The sequence below is a fragment of the Pecten maximus genome, chromosome 11, assembly GCF_902652985.1.
Source record: "Pecten maximus chromosome 11, xPecMax1.1, whole genome shotgun sequence".
NCBI lineage: Eukaryota > Metazoa > Mollusca > Bivalvia > Pectinida > Pectinidae > Pecten > Pecten maximus.
The window spans coordinates 23,346,057-23,358,632 of NC_047025.1; the positions used below are offsets into that span (position 1 = coordinate 23,346,057).

A 12,576-nucleotide genomic window follows, 5' to 3' on the forward strand; every position below is an offset into this window, starting at 1 on the left:
TGAGTACATGTGCCATTCCATTAACCATCTTTATCTATCAGTTTCGATCTCAACAACAAATCAACATAAACGTGCAATGTATAATGTCAGAATGTCAAAGTCTAACAATAAATCCTTAGAAAGTTATTCACCGACCCGGAACCCCCGAGAGGTTGATAACTATGTCAGTGATCCCCGATGGTCGGTGTCCTTGTGAGTCTGAAACCGATAAAAATGAAAAGCTTTCAACAGGTCGTTTTATTGGTCAGTCTCCGGTCTCACGGCAACTCGTGTGTCGACCAGGAGATCAAGTGTTCCGGTGAGAAAACAAAATGTCTATAAATATAAACCAATGTCATCCTTATCTATACCAAATAGCACGTGTTGACTTACTGCCTTACGTATGAAGTGATTTCTATGTTGTATGTTTAATCATATCTTCGATTATATCCGTAAACATTTTTTGGCTAGCTAAACATTACAATCACAATCTACATTTTTTTTTTCAATTTAAAATCTTGTTTTTCTTAACCATTACGACGAATCATTGTTTGAATTTGAAGGCTTTTGTAGACCATGATAAGACGTAGTCTCGAAAAAAATAATAAATGTAAACGTACCGTGTTGTGAGTATTATATTGAAAGGTAAGCAGGACAAGGAGAGAGACTGTGTGGTACAATGTAGGACCAGTGTGAATGTTTGATTGTACAATGTAGGACCAGTGTGAAAGTTTGGTTGTACAATGTAGGACCAGTGTGAAGGTTTGGTTGTACAATGTAGGACCAGTGTGAAGGTTTGGTTGTACAATGTAGGACCAGTGTGAAGGTTTGGTTGTACAATGTAGGACCAGTGTGAAGGTTTGGTTATACAATGTAGGACCAGTGTGAAGGTTTGATTGTACAATGTAGGACCAGTGTGAAGGTTTTGTTATACAATGTAGGACCATTGTGAAGGTTTTGTTATACAATGTAGGACCAGTGTGAAGGTTTAGTTGTACAATGTAGGACCAGTGTGAAGGTTTGGTTGTACAATGTAGGAACAGTGTGAAAGTTTGGTTATACAATGTAGGACCAGTGTGAAGGTTTAATTGTACAATGTAGGACCAGTGTGAAAGTTTGGTTATACAATGTAGGACTAGTGTGAAGGTTTAATTGTACAATGTAGGACCATTGTGAAGGTTTGGTTTACAATGTAGGACCAGTGTGAATGTTTGGTTGTACAATGTAGGACCAGTGTGAAGGTTTATTTGTACAATGTAGGACCAGTGTGAAGGTTTGATTGTACAATGTAGGACCAATGTGAAGGTTTGGTTGTACAATGTAGGACCAGTGTGAAGGTTTGGTTGTACAATGTAGGACCAATGTGAAGGTTAGGTTGTACAATGTAGGAGCAATGTGAAGGTTTGATTGTACAACGTAGGACCAGTGTGAAGGTTTGATTGTACAATGTAGGACCAGTGTGAAGGTTTGATTGTACAATGTAGGACCAGTGTGAAGGTTTGATTGTACAATGTAGGACCAGTGTGAAGGTTTGGTTGTACAATGTAGGACCATTTTGAAGGTTTTGTTATACAATGTAGGACCAGTGTGATGGTTTGCTTGTACAATGTAGGACCAGTGTGAAGGTTTGGTTGTACAATGTAGGACCAATGTGAAGGTTTGGTTGTACAATGTAGGACCAGTGTGAAGGTTTGATTGACAATGTGGGACCAGTGTGAAGGTTTGGTTGTACAATGTAGGACCATTGTAAAGGTTTTGTTATACAATGTAGGACCAGTGTGGATGTTTAATTGTACAATGTTGGACCAGTGTGAAGATTTGATTGACAATGTGGGACAAGTGTGAAGGGTTGATTTACAATGTACTACCAGTGTGAAGGTTTGATTGTACAATGTAGGACCAGTGTGAAGGTTTGGTTGTACAATGTAGGACCATTTTGAAGGTTTTGTTATACAATGTAGGACCAGTGTGATGGTTTGCTTGTATAATGTAGGACCAGTGTGAAGGTTTGGTTGTACAATGTAGGACCAGTGTGAAGGTTTGGTTGTACAATGTAGGACCAATGTGAAGGTTTGATTGTACAATGTAGGACCAGTGTGAAGGTTTGATTGACAATGTGGGACCAGTGTGAAGGTTTGGTTGTACAATGTAGGACCATTGTAAAGGTTTTGTTATACAATGTAGGACCAGTGTGAATGTTTAATTGTACAATGTTGGACCAGTGTGAAGATTTGATTGACAATGTGGGACAAGTGTGAAGGGTTGATTTACAATGTACTACCAGTTTGAAGGTTTGATTGTACAATGTAGGACCAGTGTGAAAATTTGGTTGTACAATGTAGGACCATTGTAAAGGTTTTGTTATACAATGTAGGACCAGTGTGAATGTTTAATTATACAATGTTGGACCAGTGTGAAGATTTGATTATACAATGTAGGAGCAGTGTGAAGGTTTGGTTGTACAATGTGGGACCAATGTGAAGGTTTGGTTGTACAATGTAGGACAAATGTGAAAATTTGTTATACAATGTAGGACCAATGTGAAGGTTTGGTTGTACAATGTAGGACCAGTGTGAAGGTTTAACTGTACAATGTAGGACCAGTGTGAAGGTTTGATTTACAATGTGGGACCAGTGTGAAGGTTTGGTTGTACAATGTAGGACCAATGTGAAGGTTTGTTTGTACAATGTAGGACCAGTGTGAAGGTTTGATTTACAATGTGGGACCAGTGTGAAGGTTTGATTGTACAATGTAGGACCAATGTGAAGGTTTGGTTGTACAATGTAGGACCAGTGTGAAGGTTAGGTTGTACCAGGTAGGACCAATGTGAAAGTTTGGTTGTACAATGTAGGACCAATGTGAAGGTTTGGTTGTACAATGTAGGACCAGTGTGAAGGTTTGGTTGTACAATGTAGGACCAGTGTGAAGGTTTGGTTGTACAATGTAGGACCAGTGTGAAGGTTTGATTGTACAATGTGGGACCAAGTGTGAAGGTTTGATTGTACAATGTAGGACCAATGTGAAGGTTTGATTGTACAATGTAGGACCAGTGTGAAGGTTTGATTGACAATGTGGGACAAGTGTGAAGGTTTGATTGTACAATGTAGGACCAATGTGAAGGTTTGATTGTACAATGTAGGACCAGTGTGAAGGTTTGATTGTACAATGTAGGGACAAGTGTGAAGGTTTGGTTGTACAATGTAGGACCAGTGTGAAGGTTTGGTTGTACAATGTAGGACCAATGTGAAGGTTTGATTGTACAATGTAGGACCAGTGTGAAGGTTTGATTGTACAATGTAGGACCAATGTGAAGGTTTGGTTGTACAATGTAGGACCAGTGTGAAGGTTAGGTTGTACAATGTAGGACCAATGTGAAGGTTTGGTTATACAATGTAGGACCAGTGTGAAGGTTTTGTTATACAATGTAGGACCAGTGTGAAGGTTTTGTTATACAATGTAGGACCAGTGTGAAGGTTTGGTTGTACAATGTAGGACCATTGTGAAGGTTTTGTTATACAATGTAGGACCAGTGTGAAAGTTTGGTTGTACAATGTGGGACAGTCTATGGGTGTGATAATTTGATTTTAGAAATATTTGAGTAAATGATTTAAATTAGTTTGTAATATTTTATCAAGAATTCCCCTAAAAATCTTTTGAGACTTGGCTATAATAACACAGAACATCATTGTTGGTATATACATCACATTATTATTATTCCCGCTCTCTCAATGTAACGTTAAGCGCCATCTGCCGCCGTCTTGTAAGATGTTTTGGGTGAGAAAACATAATCACATGTCCTCATCGAATTGATTACATAGTAAGTATATCAGCTATGTATCGATATTATCACAATAAGTCCTCGGTACATCGCCCCATCCCCAGCTGTCTCCAAGGATGAACATAGTTTATTGTTAAACCCTCAGAGAGGAGGGTTTTTATGTAAATTCGATCATGTCTTAATCTAAATATAACACATAATACAATGCTTGTGTTTTTTTTAATAAGGTTTCCTACATTCCGATGGGAGTTCATTTACACGATTTTCCAACTTAATGATTCCAGTCTGTGCTCTGTGTGTATTGGTTGTACAGAAAGGTGCATCGTGCTGCAAAATGGCATGAAATTGCTTCATTATGAAACGAAGAACTCTTCCTGTCATCTGTAAGTACTGTACATTTTTCATTGCAGAACATACGTGTTTTCTGAGGTACACAGACATTTCTTTCGGTTTTAATGGGCCTACCTATGTCGTAGGAAACGTAATTGGATTTGCATAATTTGCAACATAATTGGACACGATGTATATCACAACGATATGCATGCATTCAGACACACTTATTATGTTAGTTAACTGGGGTTACGTAGTATGTAAGGAGAGTGAACACAGACTTTATTCAAGGTTGAATTTTTCAAAGAAACTGAAGTGTAACGCGTTAGACCTCGAATTGCATGTACGTAAAATTTCTCTGTGAATAGATTATATGTATCTCCTTTTGTCTCACGTGCGTTCTGTTTTGCACGTGGGAGGAAAAGTAACATCCCGTTTGAATTTGTTGTACATCCATCTTCTTAGCGAAACCAATGTATCGTTTCAAACACTGACTACCAATTACTGCCGGGTTTATTGCAGAAGTTAACCTGCTGAAACGACATTAGCTACAAGAGTGCTTCGAAAGCATTAAGAGCATGCAAGAAAATACGGAGGCATGTTTTAGATGTTTTCGTCTAAGTTACGTAGCTAACACAACTTCTGTTATGTTATTTGTAATAAAACACAAACGTGCGCGTGCGTTCTTACATTGCCGTTAGCGACGTTCAGTCCTGTCCAACGTAGCAGAATTACGTGTACGACAGGTTGTTTATAGTGCGGAGAGAAGAGAGTAAAACATTACACGGCAGCGGACGTTCTGATCCGCCACATGCTGGAGTCTAGCTGTGGGATGCTATGTGTTACGGCTGTGGGTTTATGGGCTTTACTTGTCCACACAGCATGGTGATTCGTACATGGTAAGTACGATTACACATTCGACAGATCCGTCACTCATCAACTTCGTCCTGTCCTTTTGCGATTTTCACCGATTCCTCCCTGTCTTGTTTTTAACCCCACAACCCTGTTCGTACTACCCGACCGTTCACTCTACATAACACTCTTTTATCCTCCCGTAATCGTATTTTTCCTTTAAACCTCTTATAAACATACCTTGTCTAATCCAATATCGCCCTCTCCCAGTCTGCTACACCTCAGCCCACCCCAGCTGTCGCCCCTACCCGTCATTTCTAACCATTCCCTCGGTCTGCTACACCTCAGCCCCTCCCCTGTCCCCTACCCTTATTTCTAACCACTCCCACGGTCTGCTACACGTCAGCCCCTCCCCCTGTCTCCCCTACCCATCATTTCTAACCACTCCCACGGTCTGCTACACCTCAGCCCCGCCCCTATCCCCCACCCGTCATTTCTAACCACTCCATTGGTCTGCCACACCTCAGCCCCTCCCCCTGTCTCCCCTACCCGTCATTTCTAACCACTCCCACGGTCTGCTACACGTCAGCCCCTCCCCCTGTCTCCCCTACCCGTCATTTCTAACCACTCCCACGGTCTGCTACACGTCAGCCCCTCCCCCTGTCTCCCCTACCCATCATTTCTAACCACTCCCACGGTCTGCTACACCTCAGCCCCGCCCCTATCCCCCACCCGTCATTTCTAACCACTCCATTGGTCTGTCACACCTCGGCCCCTCCTCCTGTCCCCCAGCCGTCATTTCTAACCACTCCATTGGTCTGCCACACCTCAGCCCCTCCCCCTGTCTCCCCTACCCGTCATTTCTAACCACTCCCTCGGTCTGCCACACCTCAGCCCCTCCCCCTGTCTCCCCTTACAGTTCTCTTCAACTACCCGTCGTAGCCTACCTCCGTCCATTTCCATATATCTTATCCTTCTCTTTCTCACTCGCAGTCACTTGCGTTTAATTATCTCTCTATCATCTTCTCTAATTTAATACCCCCTTATAATTGTAGAGAACCTTTGTTCCGGTATTCCTTCTGTCCTCGCCTTTATTTCACATCTTTGCCTCTTTCCCATTTCTGATCAGTTTCATTCTCAAATACTTTATATGAGGCACCTTAAGTTGACAAGAAGGGATTCTGACTAATTAATTCGTGTGTAGACTACGCTTATGATTGTTGATATCAGAACGTTATGATGATATCGGTAATTGGAGTAGGTATCCTGTTTTAGATAACCTGATGACGGTGGTTTTAATATACGCTGCTTCTGACCGTCTTTACGTCTGTGTGTGCCATCTTATACATCTGTCTGTCAGTTAGACTTTGGTCGGCATGCATGTTACAAAAGAATGAAGCCGATGACGTCACATTGTTCTGGTTTTGTGTCACTATACTTCACTAAAGGCGCATTACCGGATCAACAGCTGTTTGTCTTCCTTTACAATATCTGGATTTCATTGTACATGTAGGTGTAAAATATTTTGAACAAAGGGGAAGTGATGTATGTAAACCTCCTGTAATGATAAGCGATATCCCATTTTAATGGCGACAATTGTAACAGATTTTTAAAAACATATCAAGTTGGATGAAAAGACGTCTATTAGGTGTTTCCATGCGAAGTACTTGTGAAGCGCTTCAGCCACACTGATTATAAAACGTCATGTAGCGATGACTATGGCATAAAGTTGAACTCTGAAAATTGTCTCGTTAATTTTGGATACGATGATTAAAATACTAGGGACGTGTGGTGAATCAAAGTTGTTTTAAAATAATCAAGGATTGAATTATCTCTGGAATAACTAGTTTGGGGTTTTACAGAACCGAGTACCATTACTGGAGCAACCTGTGTATAGTTCTGGGAGAGTACATGGTGGGCTTTGAACAGTAATGACATCCTTTGTAGTTTAACATAGATAATTATTCTGCAATGCCTCTACCAGGACTTGAGCTTAGGTACCCTGGTACTAACACACGTGTATGTCAGAACCCCGGCGTTACACGACAAACCCTGGTACTAACATACGTGTATGTCAGAACCCCGGCGTTACACGACAGACCCTGGAACTAACACACGTGTATGTCAGAACCCCGGCCATACACGACACACCCTGGTACTAACACACGTGTATGTCAGAACCCCGGCGATACACGACAGACCCTGGTACTTATACACGTGTATGTCAGAACCCCGGCCATACACGACACACCCTGGTACAGTACTAACACACGTGTATGTCAGAACCCCGGCCATACACGACAGACCCTGGTACTTATACACGTGTATGTCAGAACCCCGGCGATACACGACACATCCTAGTACTTATACACGTGTATGTCAGAACCCCGGCCATACACACTTGTATGTCAGAACCCAGGCAAACAGGCCATGTTATTAGCCCTGATACGATCCCATTCGAACGCCATCTCTTTCCTCGTCTACCAGACGATTTCCTTAATTAGTTTCGCGGAGGACCCTCCCCATTCTCCTTCTCACTTGATGGCTATATATACCAATTTACTGTATTTCCAGCTCACCATGAAGTGTCCGGAATGTAAGACTATGATATGATATACTGTTATACCCTGTAGAGTGACATATGTACGACTTTATGAACGAATATCCGATATCTCTAGTACATTGGTACTAACAATAGGTTAGCCTTTTTCTCTTTTTTTTTTCACGAAATCAAGGGAATGATGTTATGAATATTCTTTTCATTACAAGCACTATTTGACGACTAGTAATAAAATCCAGAGGGGTTCCAAACATGTTCGAATTAGACGGAATAGGATTCGTTTGAAAAAATCTGTTGCCTCTTTGAACAAGAGGGATTCCGAATGAGTTCTGAAAAGTATGAATGCTGGGTTTACAATAGAAACAAACGTAATAAAATGTTTTGATGTTTGACGGTGGTAAAGTACACCACTCGTGCAAAACTGTAAAATGTATGTTTCACTCATATTTATCTAACTATCTCACCGATGACAACAATAATCGGCAGTTTAACGTAGTAATAACACATGGAGAGGACCATTAACTATATCATCATATACAGCTGTTTTTGTATTAATTTGGTATTGACAATGTCAATTCACGGTGAAGTGTCGCCTTTAGGTCAGAAATAATGCCAAAGGCGCGTTAATAAGTGCACAGCCATATTGAATAGAGGTCACGTGATACGTGTACAGCCCACGGTTACCGGGTATAAACATTGTTCGAGTTGTAGTTTGCCTTAAGATACATTTATATAGGATAATTCACTGGCGTTCAATCAATAACTGTCAGGAGAAGTACATACCACCATTATGTATGTACAAGTACATATTAAACGTGTATTTTAGACGGGCATCAACTTATCATCTATCAATCTTACAACCATGTCTGCTTGGCGATGATATGGAAAATATTCGTCATTCTCATTAGATTTTACAAATATCAAATTAACGACTGGAAATATTTCCATCAGCATGTTATCTACCAAAGTTTTCCATCAACAGTAAAATCATCTTTCAACTCATTTTTTTTAATTTGCTGCTGTCATTGAAATATTTGGTATGTTTTTATTGGCAGTGCTTGCCTTTTTACAATTATTATAATTTTTGTTTGTTTATGATTTAAAACAAAATGTCAAAAGCGTGTTAAATCTGTCATTGTTGTACTAGCTCATGGGACCCATCAGAATGAAAATAATATATATATTCTTAAAATAATTACATTTGTGAATGTTTACAGCATTTGATTCTAGTCAATGTGATGCGCGACCTTTTCACACAGCATTACATATCGCTTTGCAGCAATCACTCAAATGACGTTAGAATTACTGTACCGTCAATATCGATCATTTTACTACATACACACAATACCATCCATTAATAACTTAAATGCTGTACTTCGATGTGGAACCTATACTGTAAAAAGCTCTAAATTAGTGGGGTCAATATTTTGCGGGGGTTTTTGGCATGGTGATGCAAATTACGTCAATAGGAGGCACAAAAATATCTAGAATATTGCGAGAATATTACCAAGAAAAGTCTGTTTGCTTCCGGAAATGTTTTCCCGAAACCGGAATTCAATCAACGTCATTCAGATTATTGCGGGCTGGTATCGCTCTGTAGTTGAATAAGATATACCTTTTGAGTGAAAACCGAAAAAATAGATTACAACACTATTCTATCAACACGTCCAACACTTCAGCCAGATGATTGCCTCTCTGAATAAGACGTCATTTGGACTTCTCTAGTCAATACGTTTACCAGGACCACAAAATGTACTTGTTCATATCGTCAGTGCGTAACCAACCCGCCATTGCCGTTTTCACTATATGAAATCAAACCCAGTTTGTCTTCCACGAGGTGTGCCAACATGTCTATTCATATTCGTTGTTGCCTGTGTGTTTTTATAGAGATATGCCAACAAACTAGCTTACTATCGCTTTTCTTTTACGGTGTATTGCCAACGAAAAAACTCCATCCAGATTTTTGCTTTACTCTTGTATTTATTTTATACTGGAATTGATCCCCCGTTTCCATGGCACCATTTATCAGAGCATGTAGTAATTCGGCACAAATGTGCATTATAATGTCTACCTAGGAATGGCGACAATTTCACATCGTTACGACACAGAGTCGGCAATGTCAGCCATAAAGCTATTGTTCATTCCATCGCCAGTATGGTTTGGATTTGTTACCCCATTCTCAGGAGGAACGCGTGTGCTCGCGTGTTCGTGGCGTGTTGTTTCGATGATACAGGTCGGTACCCCGTTCCTATAGTTGGCTTGTTCATTAATTCTAAACAGGAATTTTGTATTGGTTCTAATATATTTCAAAGACTTCACTACCTCGTGTTGAATCTAAATATGAACTTTTTGCAAGGGGAGTAGACATTTGTCTTCGAAGATATGATGACACTACACGTAGGCAATATAAAGTTCATGGAACATTCAGATATGTTAGCAGGTGTTCCAGGTATTATAAAGCTCATGGAACATTCAAATATGTTAGCATGTGTTCCAAATATTCAGGAATTGTGGGTAAAACGGATGTTACGTAATTTCTAAGTCAGTTTTTTTCCCAATGAAAAACTCTTTGGATCATCAATCTTAATATGTTAAACATAAATAAATATAGATACATATTAAACAGCTCATGATGATGGTATACTTAGCGGAGGTTATTCGGTTAAAAATTTGAAATGCATAAGAATTGATAGCGAAGAGAAAATACAACATAGTCTATTATTCAATGTGTCCCTGATTTTGGAGCTCTCATCTTATTAGAACGAGTTCTATTGGTAACAATGGTCGTTACTTGGTCCCCAGATAACTCTGTTATCATTAAAAATGTTAATCAAAACTCACAGCAAAATTTACAATACAATAACACACTTACAACATTTAACAAGTATATAAGTTGAATAATCACATGTCAATTTATCCATCATGTCCGATCAGAAAACGAAAAGCATAGCCATAATGCAAATACACGTCAACATTTACAAGTGGACATATTTAGTACGAAGCGACACAAAAAGATGAAGGAACATCTGTTTGCGTCTATCAATACTCTTATTTTCCTTGAAATCTTACGAGTATCTTGGAGGGAAATGGTAGATCGCAACGGAAGAATGAAAAAATGAAGAAAATGATTTAAGAAGTCTGCGAAGGGATTATTTTCATGAAATTCTAACCATCTATTGAGACAGAACTCGTAAATTGATAATTATTGGGTTTCAATATCCCAATCATCCTAGTAAAGGTTAAAGAGCCACATATATCTTCTCTCCACTTTCAAATTATATCACTGGTACATGTAATAATCGCGTGATAGCTATTTATGTGAGTATATCTATGTGAGTATATCTATGTGATCCCTTATACCCCCATCACACTAGGTCACGTTTCCACTACGTCCAACCACGTCCTCGAAAAAATTGAAGAACGCAATGCGAACGCAGAAAGAACTTGTACAACGTAGTAAAGACTCAATAGAAACCGATTAGGACGTGTTATGGTCTTCATGGACCTGGAGGACGTGAACAAACTTTGAGCATGTTCAAAAAAAGCGTAGCGAGGACGTGGTCCAATCAGGACGTAGCAAGAACGTAACAGGGACGCAGTACCAGCGGTATTGACGGGGTAATGACGTAACCAAAACCCAATGAGAACTTCGTTGACGCAGTGGAAGCGTAGCGCTGATGGAAAGGATTGTATTACGTTCTCATTGCGTTGTCAGTGCGTTCTTGCTACGTCAATGTAGTTCCTATTGCGACCTCTCTACGCTTGTACAATGACCAAGGTACGCCAATACCACGTTGTTGATGACCACGTTAGGTTTCCAGTACGTTCTTACGGTGCTCATTAAGTTTACGACACGTCTGTCACAGGTTACGACCACGTCAAAACCACGTCCAAAGGATCGGCTGTATAAATACTCAATTCAAATTCTGTTTCGTCGCCACTGTCATGGCCCTCTATCTCTGCCCTACCTGTACCAGTCGAAAAATGCGGTTCTTCGTCATCATCGTTGCTTGCTTCGGATGCAACAACGCTGGCAACTGGTGGTGGATTTTTTTAGCATTTTACCTCTGCCTCTCCCACCACGGCCTATTGTGAATATTGCAGGGGAATGGAAAAAAGAAACAAGTCAAGTTGTATTTATAGGGAACGGGCAAACGCAGAGAGAACGTAGTAATTACGTAATGCAAGCGTAGAAAGATCTTTTTGGACGTAGTAAGAGCGTATTAAGAACACACAGAGCGTGGTGCACGCGCGAACATGCGCGAGATAAGGTCTTAGTGGAAACGTGTAGGACGTAGTAAGAACCCAGCAAGGACGTAATGAGGGCGTAATATGAACGTGACAACTGCAAAATTCTCCATTTTTGCCACGACCCCGTTGCGTTTCTCGAAATTTTAAGGACGCAGTGCGGTCTTCGTGGTCTTTGTCTAAGTGTGATGGGGGCATTACTCTGTCATATTTCTTAATGTAACAGATATATGCTACTCGTTTTGTACAAGAAATAAATAACTTCCATTACCACAAGGAAACATTAGCAAAGGCAAGTGAACAGCATTAAATAAAGTATCTTAATGTGATATGTGAAAATGCTATGATAATGTGCAATGCAGTTATTTATTAGGGCCGTATACCCAAGGACTGGTCTCATATGGTTAGTTTATATCGACGAGGTAGCACTAAAGTAAACAAGACAATCGGCTTTTCAAAATGGACAAAATCGGTTAAGGTTAGGGTGAAAGAGTCTGTCATTGCCATGGCTACCATTCACGATTTTGGCTTGATATTGATTGAGTATCCACCTTATTTACCTGATCTCGCTCTGTCAGACTTTCATCTGTTTCCAAAACTGGCACCCTAATATAACCATAAAATGCAGTGGATGACTTTCTGAACAGCCAAGAAAAGGGGTTCTATAAAAGTGGTATTGAGGCCCTTAAACACCGCTGGCAAAAGTGTATAGATACTAAAGGGGATTATGTTAAAAAAATAACACAATATGTCCGGCAAAATTCAAATCCTTCAATACGAGGCTCAGAACTTATCAATCAGCCCTGGTATATATATTTTTCATTATTAT

At 40.0% G+C, this 12,576-nt stretch overlaps 1 protein-coding gene across 1 annotated transcript in view; it reads left to right on the plus strand.

Moving 5' to 3' along the window:
* Positions 1-4,855: 4,855 nt before the first annotated feature.
* The window catches only part of LOC117337145 (small conductance calcium-activated potassium channel protein 2-like), a 99,371-nt gene continuing 91,650 nt past the window's right edge, over positions 4,856-12,576 (plus strand). The window contains exon 1 of the mRNA XM_033897976.1: positions 4,856-4,986. The gene's annotated coding sequence lies outside the window, so the exon portion shown is untranslated. The remainder of the gene's footprint in view (positions 4,987-12,576) is intronic.